Genomic DNA, 13616 nt, shown 5'->3' with positions numbered 1-13616 from the left:
GGGTGTGTCCCTTTAAGCAATTTGCCTTTGTCGGATTTTCCTCTGAACAATTACAAAATGATTGAAACATATAATATAATAGTTTATTAAATGAACGTAGCCTTCTGCGAACGGTTTTATGTCCATTGAAGACACATGCGGGCGCCCCAAAAATAACGACTTATTCCAGAATTTGAAAAGATTTAAAAAATTAAAATTGTTCTAACACATGAACAAACACCTAACAATTGTCCAAAATCAACTTCAAAATGTTTTCTTTTTTTTACTCAGATGCGAAGAAATAGCGTTTTTTACCCTTTATATTTGAAAATTTTACGGGGGGGAGGGGGGGGGGATGCCCCCGGACCCCCCTAGAGGCTCAGGCGCTTCGCTCCCTCGGTCAAGGCACGAAGTGCCTTGCAATTTCAGACACACACACCCTCTCATTACAGCTCTAGATCCACCACTGTAAGGGGTAATTCGACGTAGCCTAAGTAGTGTATATCCGACTCATTAGATGAGGTAATCTTTATATCTTTATGTACTTTAACCCCTACAACATATAAACCAAGGGTAGGGCTATACGTTACTCGAGCTAAAGATAAAGCCAGTCTTAGAAGACGGTGACCAGTTATTCTCAATATATTATGTTAGCCGCAGTTTAAAGAATGTTCTGAACTTTCGTTAAACAAATAGTTATTCCTCTGTGTGCATTTATTGTTCACTGTTTGGTCAAACCAAGTATCAAAGTCTGCTTGTCACACGACCATACACAAGTAACTACAATAAAGCCTCTACAGTTCTAGGCAGTCAATTTGACGGAAAGACTGGCCGCGGTGACCAATACCACAAGCAGTCCTTTGAGGCAGCAATGGAGTTCAAGAAAGTCATGTCTGGCATTCAGGTATCAGTGCACAAGCAACTGAACAAGGCTCTCCAAGAACGAGTACTAGAAAACAGAAAAAACTTAGTCCATCGTGAAAACAGTGCTGTTTTGTGGAAAGCAAAATATCCCACTTAGAGGACACCGGGATGATGGCAGGCATTTGAATGAGGTTGGCCACAATTCAGGCAATTTTCAAGCACTCCTCGAGTTTCGTGTTGATGCAGACGACACCATTCTTGGGAAGCACTTTTCCACTTCTTCATCACATTGCAATTACAGATCAAAAACGATACAAAATGAATTAATCACTCTGTGTGTTAACTACATACGTGAACGTATATTGTCCGACGTGAGAGATGCTGGATTTTATTCAATATCTGCAGACGCACTCAACACATTTTTATTTACGGTTATATGGCGTCAGACATATGGTTAAGGACCACACAGATGTTGAGAGGAAACCTGCTGTCGCCACTACATGGGCTACTCTTCCGATTAGCAGCAAGGGATCTTTTATTTGCGCTTCCCACAGCCAGGATAGCACAAACCATGGCCTTTGTTGAACCAGTTATGGATTACTGGTCGGTGCAAGTGGTTTACACCTACACATTGAGCCTTGCGGAGCACTCACTCAGGGTTTGGAGTCGGTATCTCGATTAAAAATCCCATGCCTCGACTGGGATCCGAACCCAGTACCTACCAGCCTGTAGACCGATGGCCTGCCACGACGCCACCGAGGCCGGTCTATCTACAGACGAAGCAACAGATCTGGCCAATCATGAGCAGCTAACGTTGGTCTTGCGTTTCTGTGACAAAAACGATGACATTCGTGAACAATTTATGGAATTTGTACAGTGCCATTCAACTACTGGTGAGGCATTAGCTGAAATAATTGTAGGCAAAATTAACAACGATTGGAAACTATCATTGTCACAATGCCGAGGGCAAACATACGATGGTGCTGGGAATATGGCTGGATCTCAGAAAGGGACAGCAGCGAGAATCATGGAACAAAACCCAAAAGCCATTTACACACACTGTGCAAATCATCGCCTGAATCTTGCTGTTGTTAAAGCAATGTCAGTTCAAGAAGCACGAAACATGATGGATACTGCAGACAGACTCGTGCGCTATTACAAGTTTTCTCCAAAACGTCAACACAATTTGCGAGGAAATAGCGTTTTTCACCCTTTATATATGAAAATTTTACGGGGGGTGGGGGGTGGGGGGGGATGCCCCCGGACCCCCCTAGAGGCTCAGGCGCTTCGCTCCCTCGGTCAAGACACTTCGTGCCTTGCAATTTCAGACCCCCCCCCCCCCCGCTCATTACAGCTCTAGATCCGCCACTGTAAGGGGTAATTCGACGTAGCCTAAGTAGGGTATATCCGTCTCATTAGATGAGGTAATCTTTATGTACTTTAACCCCTACAACATATAAACCAAGGGTAGGGCTATACGTTACTCAAGCTAAAGATAAAGCCAGTCTTAGAAGACGGTGACCAGTTATTCTCAATATATTATGTTAGCCGCAGGTTAAAAAATGTTCTGAACTTTCGTTAAACAAATAGTTATTCCGCTATGTGATATTGTGACGACCCTGAATTAGAGGGTGTCCTTCTAAATGAAGGCAAAAGATCACCGACAAGATTAAAATTCAAGAATATTGATTTAACAACCTTAAAACAAATACACAGATGAAGTGTATGTTTACTGATTCAGTTAGTCATATAATTCAAATGAGTAATTAAATAAATAGGAATAGGTTACTTTCAGGTTATCGCATATCACAGTTTTTCAAATACCTTAAAAACTGAGTCTTATTCACCTGGGCCAGGTAAGTAGTATAATTATTACTAATATACGAAGTCTCCTACGTTATAATATATATATATATATATATATATATATATATATATATATATATATATATATATATATATATTGTCGGTTGTGGACCGAATACACGAATATTGTGAAGAATACACACTTTAAAGGGACATTCCTGAGTTTGCTGCATTGTAAGATGTTTCCGAATAATAAAATATTTCTACTATTAAACTTGCATATTAAATATATTTTCTTGTTTAGAATATCAGTGTCTGTATATTCAGTGTATTTCTGGTCGACTTAATATTTGTAAGAAGCCCAAAGTGGATTTTGTCTTCAAATAATTTCGTACGTATGACAAAAACAATATTTTAGGAAATAAGATAAATTTCCTAGTACAAATATAGAACGACTAGAAACACGTGTAATACACAGCCACTATTATTTTATGCAGACAAATATATTTGATATATAATTTCAATCGTTAAAAAGTCTGTTAGTCGATAACATCTTAAAAAGTGCAGTAAACTCAGGAATGTCCCTTTAAATACTTTGTTCAGTTTACATAAACCTATATCTACTACATAGGCACTCTTATCTCTATATCTCTCTGTATACATTTAAGCATAAACACTACAATACCTCGGGAATACACCTTTTCTGTGCAATAGGTGCTAACTATCTCCCTAAATTATATTAATAATAAATGCCGAAAATAATACTCTTTAAACTTTATTAATTATTTGATGATTAAGATTGTCAGTTTGGTCTCTACAAGTTATCCCAATAATATTCCGTAAATCCCGTATAATTTAGTAATTTATAAATAAACCCAACCCGACTATCGAGGCGAATGATCGACCGAAACTGACAAACGATTGTTTGACCGATATATTAATATATTCTTTAAAAAAAACGTAGGGGAACCAGAAATATTAATGTTAATATCATTAACCCGAACATACATTTTGACCACAGACATCTTAGTAAAGAACGTTCAGGTCTGTTTATCAACACACCGAAACACATTCCATAGTTTGCCGTTGGATAAACGTCCCACTATGTCGTCTGCAACAGTGGATAAACGACCCACTATGTCGTCTGCAACAGTGGATAAACGTCCCACTATGTCGTCTGCAACAGTGGATAAGGAAGGAAATGTTTTATTTAACGACGCACTCAACACATTTTATTTACGGTTATATGGCGTTAGACATATGGTTAAGGACCACACAGATATTTAGAGAGGAAACCCGCTGTCGCCACTTCATAGGCTACTCTTTCGATTAGTAGCAAGGGATCTTTTATATGCACCATCCCACAGACAGGGTAGTACATAACACGGCATTTGATATACCAGTCGTGGCTGGAACAAGAAATAACCCAATAGGTCCACCGACGGGGATCGCTCCCAGACCGACTGCGCATCGAGCGGGCGCTTTACCACTGGGCTACGTCCGGCCCCTGACAATGTTGGATAAAACCCAAGTAGATTAGAAAAATTCGTGGACATCCGAAACACTGTACTCGTGAATACAGGCTAATGTTTTACTACGTCATATGTGTATGGTGTAAATAGGGCGTTATATCTTAAAGGAGCTAAATCACGGATTTAGTGGGCCCTGTTTCTCTATATATGCATTATAAATGGAAATTACATTCATTTGGAATACCAAACTTAGTTACTGTATGACCAACTACGATCGAGGGAATTCCACGACACGCTTCGTTTTTAAAATTTGTAAGTCTTCTTGTAAAAAGTCATAAAAATAAGGAAAAACAGACTCGTAGTGATGAGGCTATATATATGACAACCGTATAATGTATTTGTGGATTTTATATATAAACGATCGCAATGTATAGAGACTTGGCAAATGAGGGCCGGCTATATACATGGCAAATAATAAAAAATATATTATTTCATGACGAAAATAACCGCGAATACGCTGAAATAAAAATAATAAACAGTCGGAACATGAACTCACCATTTATTATTATTATTATTATTATTATTATTATTATTTGGCACGTGTGCAAATTATTTTGACTGGTTCGCAAAGTGGAATTTCAGTTTTAATATATAGCGTAAAAAAACCCCCAGTGTACTGTTGCATGTATTGTCGTCCAAAGGTTGGCTAATTATTACTTAAAGGGACACACCCTAGTTACGGCTAGTTGTTAACCATTACGGCATTGTTTTTCGCTATTAAAGGGACATTCCCGAGTTTGCTGCATTATAAGATGTTTCCGACTAATAAAATATTTCTACGATTAAACTTACATATTAAATATATTTTCTTGTTTAGAATATCAGTGTCTGTATATTCAATGTTTTTCTTGTCGACTTAATATTTGTAAGAAGCCCAAACTTGATTTTGTCTTCAAATAATTTCGTACGTACGAAAAAATATATTTTAGGAAATAAAATGAAATTTAACCTAGTACAAATATTAGAACGATCAGAAACACGTTTAATATACAGCCACTAATATTTTATGCAGAAAAATATATTTGATATGTAATTACAATCGTTAAAAAGTATCAGTTTGTCGATAATACCTTAAAAATTGCAGCAAACTCAGGAATGCCCCTTTAAACCCATTTTTTTCACAAATAAAATTGCACTTTACTTACCGTTTATTATTTAGAATATACATTTCCATTCATCTGAAGTGTTTTTTGGTAATCCTGGTTTTTGTAATACCACAAAATGCATTTTTCGTATTTCATAAAATGGCACGGGCCTCCGAGAAAAAACCGTTGAGCAGACAAGGTCTAATCTATTTTTAGACGGGATATTTCCATTTCAATGTCACAGACGTTGGTATACCACGTGACCGTTATCATTTTGGTTCGGTTTGTTTTCTCGTGCACGGGTCGCGCAATCAACATCCGATTTGTTGTTGTTCATTTGTGAGATTTTTCTTCACAGTTCGTGAACATTTTTAGTAACAATAAAGTTCAGACAAGTGTCTCAATACAAAACGTTACAAACCCTTAAAACCAATAATTTTGCTACGTCTTACGATATCTGGAGAGGGGATACAACCAGGACAGAACAGTTAGAACATGTCCAGGAGAGGTGAAAAGAACGCACCCCAAGTCTGTGAAATTTGTCGTGACGTAGGCATTGTTGTGCTTCGAGCGACATCTACCGGTGACATCAGAATACAAACTTTCAAAATTATTTCAAGCAATTGGGACATGGGGATTCCCATGGTATTTATCGATATAAAACCTGCTTTTCACTCCATTTCATAAAAACGTGATCTAAGTGTGTTACAGGTTTGTAGATTAACCCTGTAGCACAAGCCACAGAATTCCCATCCTGTGATCCATCTGTGTAAACAGGAATGTAATCACAGTACCGCTCTTGGATTTCCATGAAATGTTGTTTATAAATAACTGCATCTGTGCGATCTTTTTTTTAGATGCACAAGATCGAATACAATTTTTGGTGGTTTGATACACCAAGGTGGCAAAATAAAATATGAAGGCGTTTCCAAAATGTCTGTTAAATCAATGTTGGAAACTGATAAAAACTGCTTAATGCGAAGACCAAATGTTCGAATCGCATTCGGTTTCGCATCAAATAACTTCATATATTTATTATCAAACGAGTTTTCCCCGACTCTTTTAAAGGTGCATTATCTTTATTTACGAACATCAATATTAATGCTAATATTATTTGTAAATACTAACTGGTAATGTGTTAAATTCCCATATCCTCACAATATTTCACTGTTATATGATGAAGTATCAACACCCCAGTAAACACTTGCCACTCCAAACACCTGTATCCGTCCTCATATGTCATATGTTACAAAACCTGATGTGGTATACAACTATCAGCGGAAACATGGTTTGTTGTTGTTTTCTGAAAGCTACAATATCGAGTATTCTAAAAACTGCGATATTGGGTATTCTAATAGCTGCGATATCGAGAATTCTACAAACGGCCATATTGAGTATTCTAAAAGTGCGATATTAAACATTCTGAAAGCTGCTATATCGATTATTGTAAAAGGTGTGATATATAGCATTATAAAATCTGCAATATCTAGAATTCTAACTGCGATATCGAGTATAATCAGACGTTTTTATTTTAAATTTCGTCTTAGGGTACACCATTTTATAATTTTAGGGACGAGGTTTAATCGGTCGGTAAAGCACTCGTCCGAAGTGCTTTAGTCGAAATATCGAATCCTTTCGGAGACCACATTTTCTGATGGGTTTTTGACCGTCTCAACCAACCATCATGACTGGTGTATCAAAGGCTACGGTATATGCTGTCCTGTCGTTGGGAAGAGTGCTTAAAAAATCCCTTGCTGCTAGCACAAAACATGTATTGGGTTTCTTCTGAAGACTGGATAAATCAATGTACACCAGGTGTGTCGTTATACTAAACAAATTTTCTTTCATTTTTATTTCCACATCTCATCTTGGTCATGTGATATCGCAATACTCAAAATGCAAGAAAGCTGTGAACTGGTTAACAATTTAATTTTTAAATAGAACCTTCGCCCTCAAAAGGAAAAATTGACGATGCGTTGATCTGCTCACTGGGCGCTTCTAACTTGAAGCCGTCAGAACGTCCTACTAAACATACGGTAATCATAAAGCAATACCAAAAACATAGGTATGTAACACGAACCACCCATAATTTTACTCTTCACTTATTCTAATGCAGAGTTACAACACAATTTAGTTATATTTTGGACCAACCTTAAAGGAAACATGTCACGTAAACCATATTTGGCACCAACCATGTACAATTAATTATAAATTGAATCACCTAAAAAAAAAAATTATAAAAAATTAATTACTTAAAATATCTCCATAAAAGAACCCCAGATACGAGCTCTTAGCGGAAATTGCCGATCTTTAATGAGCAGGGCAATCACGAGGTCCGTGACGTCAGAGACGCGTCGCTTGATCTGACGCCTTACACTTAAAAGCATTAGTCCGTACCACGCATAAAGAATCTAAGACTTGCACAGCTTACCAAAACAATGAGTGTTCGTTCGCAAAACGTTTTGCCGTATCAATATGAGCTGTTAGTAAATGAAGAAAGACACACATTTACTTACAACAGTGATACTGAAGAAAAAACGGATAGCGAGTCGGAGGGTGGAGAAACTGATGGTGCCAGACCAGACCGGTCGACCAATTTCCAGCCCGGAGCCCGAAAGTAACCCGGAGACAAAACCAAAACTCGGATGCTAAAACCGAGGTGTATACTGTTCATATTTAGCATAAAGATACACCTCGATATGATGTATTTAAATATGTAAAAAATATAAATGTAGGACAAACATTTTTGGGTGGGTTTTTTTTTTTAGAAAATATCGCATTTTTTATGTTCGGGCTGTACATAATGAAATCTGTATGCACAGTGTAAACAAACGCTCTAATTTACGACAAGGCGCTTCACTTTAATTAACCTGGCTTGTAAAACAACATAAATGACTTGAGAGTATAATCAACTTTTAAACTAAATATATTTCTATTTGCATCAATAGAACGAAATGGGGTTATAGTATTTTTCTCTCATAAACAAAAGTAGCATATTATTAGGCCTATTGGTTGGGTGCGTTAGAGTAAAAACGACCACTCACGATACCCAAGTGATAATTTTCTTTTCTTTGGTACTACGTAATTGGTCAGTTTTGTAATTTTAGATGGGAAAGTCTACTTAATCAAGGGTTTTACAGCATTATTTACAGTAATGAAGCAGGGCGGCTGATAATGTCCATTAACATTGTTCTATAGTCGCGACAGGTCACGCCACAATACCCTGTGATCTTAAAAAAACTGGCACGTATTTTGTACGTATGTCTAGACCGTGGTAATCACTTACCTGGTCGATACCCTGCAATATACACCTGCCAATCAGGAATCACATGTGCAGGCCACGGAAAGAAAGGACCAATTAACTAAAACGACACTCCGATTCTCAAGTCAGCCCGTGGATGAAACATAATAGTTATTTCGACACCGACAGTAGTGGTTTATTTTGTATTGAACTTCGTGTTGCTTTGGGGCTTCGGGCGATGAGGAACGTTTTTGTGACGTATTCCGCCCGAAGATTAAAAACATTATTTAAAATTATTATTGTTTTCTACACGTTTTTTAAAAACATATTTAAATACATCGTACTGAGATGTATCCTCATGCCAAATCCCATGTTTGTATATGCCATATTTAATTACTTATTGACGTTTCCTTCTTCGGACGGTGAATACAGATTTTGTTATGTAGGCCTACAGCCCTAACATGAAAAATCTTTTTTTTTCCAAAAAAATAAATAAATAAAAAATTCTACATTTTTGTTTTAACATATATAAATACATCATGCTGAGGTGTATCTTTGTGCCAAATATGTACAATGTACACCTCGGCATTCGCAACCGAGTACTGTATTTGTCTCCGGGTAACGTTCGGGCTCCGGGCTGTAAATAGGCTGACACCAAAGTACTATGCGGTGTTGGTGTCCAATCTTTTCTTTTGCGATAAAATACACGCGTCTTTCTTCGGATACAATCCTTTGGAAAACCATAAAAAGACAATCCCGACCGTTTAAAGTGTTTATTTTTACACCCAAAGGCTGCGCAGTACGGCACTGTTGGACTGAAAAGATCGTAAGCCCCTTACTCCATATATAAACAGTTAACATCAATGGAAGAGTACAGCGGCTCTGACGTCACTTCCCTTTTTTTCCGAACGCTCACGAAGAAATATGCATAAATCGTACTTTGATACTGATTAGCGTAATTTCTTCATTTTAAGTTAACTACACGTATTTTATTGTTATAAAGTTATTTGTATATTATTTTTATATCATTTTTCTTTTAAAATGAGCTATAATATGATCTCGTGTCATGTTTCCTTTAACGTAAAATCAATTTGAATGAATGAATGTTTGTTTAACGGCACCCCAGCACAAAAATAATCGGCTATTGGGTTAAAATTTGTGTCATAAAGGTAAAGTGTTGTGTAATTCGAACCTTTATGTTAGCTAGATCGAATCTAATCTAATCTAATCTAATCTATATTAATTTCATTTCACATTCAGCAATATCCATTGGTTGCACCATGTTGTGTCCTGTAGCTAGGTCAGTTTAATAACAAATATACCAACCTCCAAAAGAAACTTTACACACATAACATTTAATAAATATTGTTGCTAATGGAAAACAACCACTTCAGAAAGCACCTTACAAACACTTTGGATGTATCACGAAGTACATTGTGACATTAACATGTTGAACTTCATGACACTTCATTTATTACACCGCGGTGGAAGAGGTACCCATCTGATATGTTTTGTCTCTTCACATTGTGCAATATGCTTTTTGAGAGGTCACGACCTCTGATAATTTCCTGTCCATTCTTATAATGTTAGCAGATTCCATTTAACAAAGTATATATTTTAATAATTTGTTTTAGTCTTAAATATCTTTATAATAGTGTTTGTGTAAACTTCATTTATATATCTGTGGGGTAGGAATTCAAAATGTCATTGATAAATAGCTAAATGAAGTGACGTCCTTTTCACCGGTCTTTAATCTTTATGTCTTGTTTATTTATTTTGAAAATCATTCTGTGCGATGTTTGTTCATTGATCTACGGTGTAATAAACAAAATACTATACTCGTTCCCGTTTATATTACAACTTGTGTGTTTTTAATCGTAGACGACTCGCTTCCGCTCATGATGTACGATTGAAAACACACTGGTAATATAAACGGTCTCTCACGGGAACTCGTTTAATACTCTCTGTATCCCACTATTCCCATTGTTGGTTTTCTGTAATACAATTTCAAGCCGTGTAAAGTTTCTTTTGGACGTCATCATATTAGACAGTCCTTCAACGTATGGGTGACCGAGATAAATGTCAACCAGTAGGTTTTCTTTTTCTTTTGTCACAGTCAAAACGCCAGTCAGTGAACATTGCAGACGTTATCCATGCACTGTTGTTATTTCAGTACTGACATTTCATGTCAACATATTTTCGTGCTTATATCTAATCAAGGTTCAAGCACGCTGTCCTGGGCACACAAACACCTCAGTTATCTGGGCTGTCTGTCTAGGACAGTGGGTTAGTTGTTAGTGAGAAAGTTCTTACACCTATCCATTGCGTCGTTAAATCTCGCTCAGGGTGGGAGCCGGTATTGGGCTGAGAACCCAGTACCTACCAGCCTTATGTCCGACGGCTTAACCACGACACCACAGTGGCCGGTTGACATTACAAATATTGTACTTGTTTCTGAAGCCATCATTAGCAATCGGATTAAATTATTAGTTAACGAGACACGATGAGAGAGAGAGAGAGAGAGAGAGAGAGAGAGAGAGAGAGAGAGAGAGAGAGAGAGAGAGAGAGAGAGAGAGAGAGAGAGAGAGAGAGAGAGAGTGAGTGAGTGAGTGAGTGAGTGAGTTGCATTGTGTGAACGCAAATGACTACTTACGTGATTTTTACGTGCACTGTCATTAGCGTCAAGTGGTATACACTTTACATATCCATTCCGCCTGTTGCCAGTACGCCATCGACAGACTACAACGAGGATAACACGTACTAGGATTTCACCCGTGGATTTCACTAGATCGTGACAGATTGTAAGCGGTGGTGTCGGTTGCAGTCGTTCGCTGGATGTAACCAGAGTACTGGATAACAATAAAAGCCAATCGTACGTGAACTCCATTCGTGTTCATTCGCTCGTCTCTACCGAGAGTTTTGCAACCCCACTATTAGTTACGCAACTGTGTAACCACAGGGGGCGGGACGTAGCCCAGTTGTAAAGCGCTCGCTTGATGCGCGGTAGGTTTGGGATCGATCCCCGTCGGTGGGCCCATTTCTCGTTCCAGCCAGTGCGCCACGACTGGTATATCAAAGGCCGTGGTATGTGCTATCCTGTCTGTGGGATGGTGCATATAAAAGATTCCTTGCTGCATTAGGAAAAATGTTGCGGGTTTCATCTGATGAGAACTTGTCAGAATTACCAAATGTTTGACATCCAATTGCCGATGATTAATTAATCAATGTGCTCCAGTGGTGTCGTTAAACAAAACAAAATTGTGTGTAACTACATACGTAAATGCTTAAACACCTGCGTTTAAGAAAAATAGGCTTCGTAAATCCGTCCCAATATTTATTTATAATTATTCGGCGACATACACACACAGAATGCATGTTTTGAATAAATATTTGTTTAACGACACCCCAGCACAAAAATACATATCCGCTATTGGGTGTCACAAATGGTAAGTATATGAACATATTATTTATATATATTTATGTAAAACCACAGTGTAAGGAGCTGTGGGGAAAAGTATAATACAATATATAAAATCAAGTTAAGTATATCTTAAAATTTTGTATAGAATAAAAGTGTTTTAAAAACTTTACAATTAACATTGGATGGAATTTAAACGATTCCAAAATATTTCTGTTGCCAAATATATCATCTCTCATAGGCTTGAGATGATCACACTCCACCAAAGTGTGCCGCACAGCGAGTGTACACTGACAGTGTTCACATTGAGGAGGAGGGTTCTTCTCTAAAATAAATGAATGCGTCAATTATGTATGGCCGATGCGGGCACGGCATAAGACTACTTCATCCTTCCTGCACCGCCTGTAGGATGACTGCCACTCTCCCAAGACTGCCTTGACAGAATGAAGCTTATTCGCAACCGCACCGTCCCAATCATGTTGCCAAGTCGAAAAGATAATAGGTTAATATGAAATTTAAAATCACTGTAGGGGACACCAACATGGACACGGGGCAAGTTCAAAGCGGACTTGGCAGCAACATCTGCCTTTTCGTTACCCTTAATGCCAACATGGCTGGGTACCCAACAAAATATAACATCTTCATTGGCAATTGATAAAATGACACACTTTTGTATCACCATCCCAACTAAGGGATGCTCCAATTTCATGTACTGTAGAGCTTGGAGAAAATAATATACTTGGATGCACATGAATCCGTAATCTGTTCCAGGGCTTTAATGATTGCCCAAATTTCAGCAGTAAAGATTGATGCTGAATCGGGCAATCTCATGGAAATTATTGCGTCTGATGGAAACACTGTAGCACAAGCCACAGAATTCCCATCCCGTGATCCGTCTGTGTAAACAGAAATGTAATCATAGTACCGCTCTTGGATTTCCATGAAATATTTATAAATAACTGCATCTGTGCGATCTTTCTTTAGATGCACAAAATCGAATACAATTTTTGGTGGTTTGATACACCAAGGTGGCAAAATAAAATATGAATGCTTTTCCAAAATGTCTCTTAAATCAATGTTGGAAACTAATAAAAACTGCTTAATGCGAAGACCAAATGTTCGAATCGGATTCGGTTTCGCATCATATATTTATTATCAAACACCGCATTGTGTGCAGGATGTTTTGGCATTGATTTAATCTTTGTAGTATACTGCAGAGAAAGCTTTGCACGTCTAGCACCCAAACTAGGTTCGTGTGCATCGACATACAAGCTCTCCACATGAGATGTTTTGAAAGCACAAAAACAAAGCCTAAGTCCCTGCTGTGTATAGGATCTAGCATTTGCAAGTAAGACTTACGTGCTGACCCATACACAATGCACCCATAATCAAGTTTAGACCGAAATAAAGATCTGCTCCCCATTCAGTCTTGCCAATAACTTTTAAGATATTGAGGGCCTTTAATCCCTTCTTTTTCACATACTGTAAATGAGGAACAAAAGATAGCCTCCTGTCAAAAATAACCAGCAGAAGTTTGGTCTCCTACACAACTGGAACCGGAGTTTTATCCAGAAACAGCTGTGGATCTAAATGGTGACCTCTTTTCTGGCAGATATGCATACAGACTGTTTTTGACTTTGAGAATCGAAATCCATTGTCAGTTGCCCATTGTTGAAGTTTATTCAAACAAA

The 13616-nt window shown here is 37.7% G+C and overlaps 1 protein-coding gene across 1 annotated transcript in view; it reads right to left on the bottom strand.

The window, feature by feature from the left end:
• The window catches only part of LOC121367458 (beta-1,3-galactosyltransferase 1-like), a 30445-nt gene extending 19055 nt beyond the window's left edge, over positions 1-11390 (bottom strand). Inside the window, exon 1 of the mRNA XM_041491638.1 lies at positions 11161-11390. The gene's annotated coding sequence lies outside the window, so the exon portion shown is untranslated. The remainder of the gene's footprint in view (positions 1-11160) is intronic.
• Positions 11391-13616: the final 2226 nt, after the last annotated feature.

Source organism: Gigantopelta aegis, chromosome 3 (assembly GCF_016097555.1).
Source record: "Gigantopelta aegis isolate Gae_Host chromosome 3, Gae_host_genome, whole genome shotgun sequence".
In the NCBI taxonomy this organism is placed as follows: Eukaryota; Metazoa; Mollusca; class Gastropoda; order Neomphalida; family Peltospiridae; genus Gigantopelta; species Gigantopelta aegis.
This window is presented reverse-complemented; position numbering and strand designations above follow the sequence as displayed.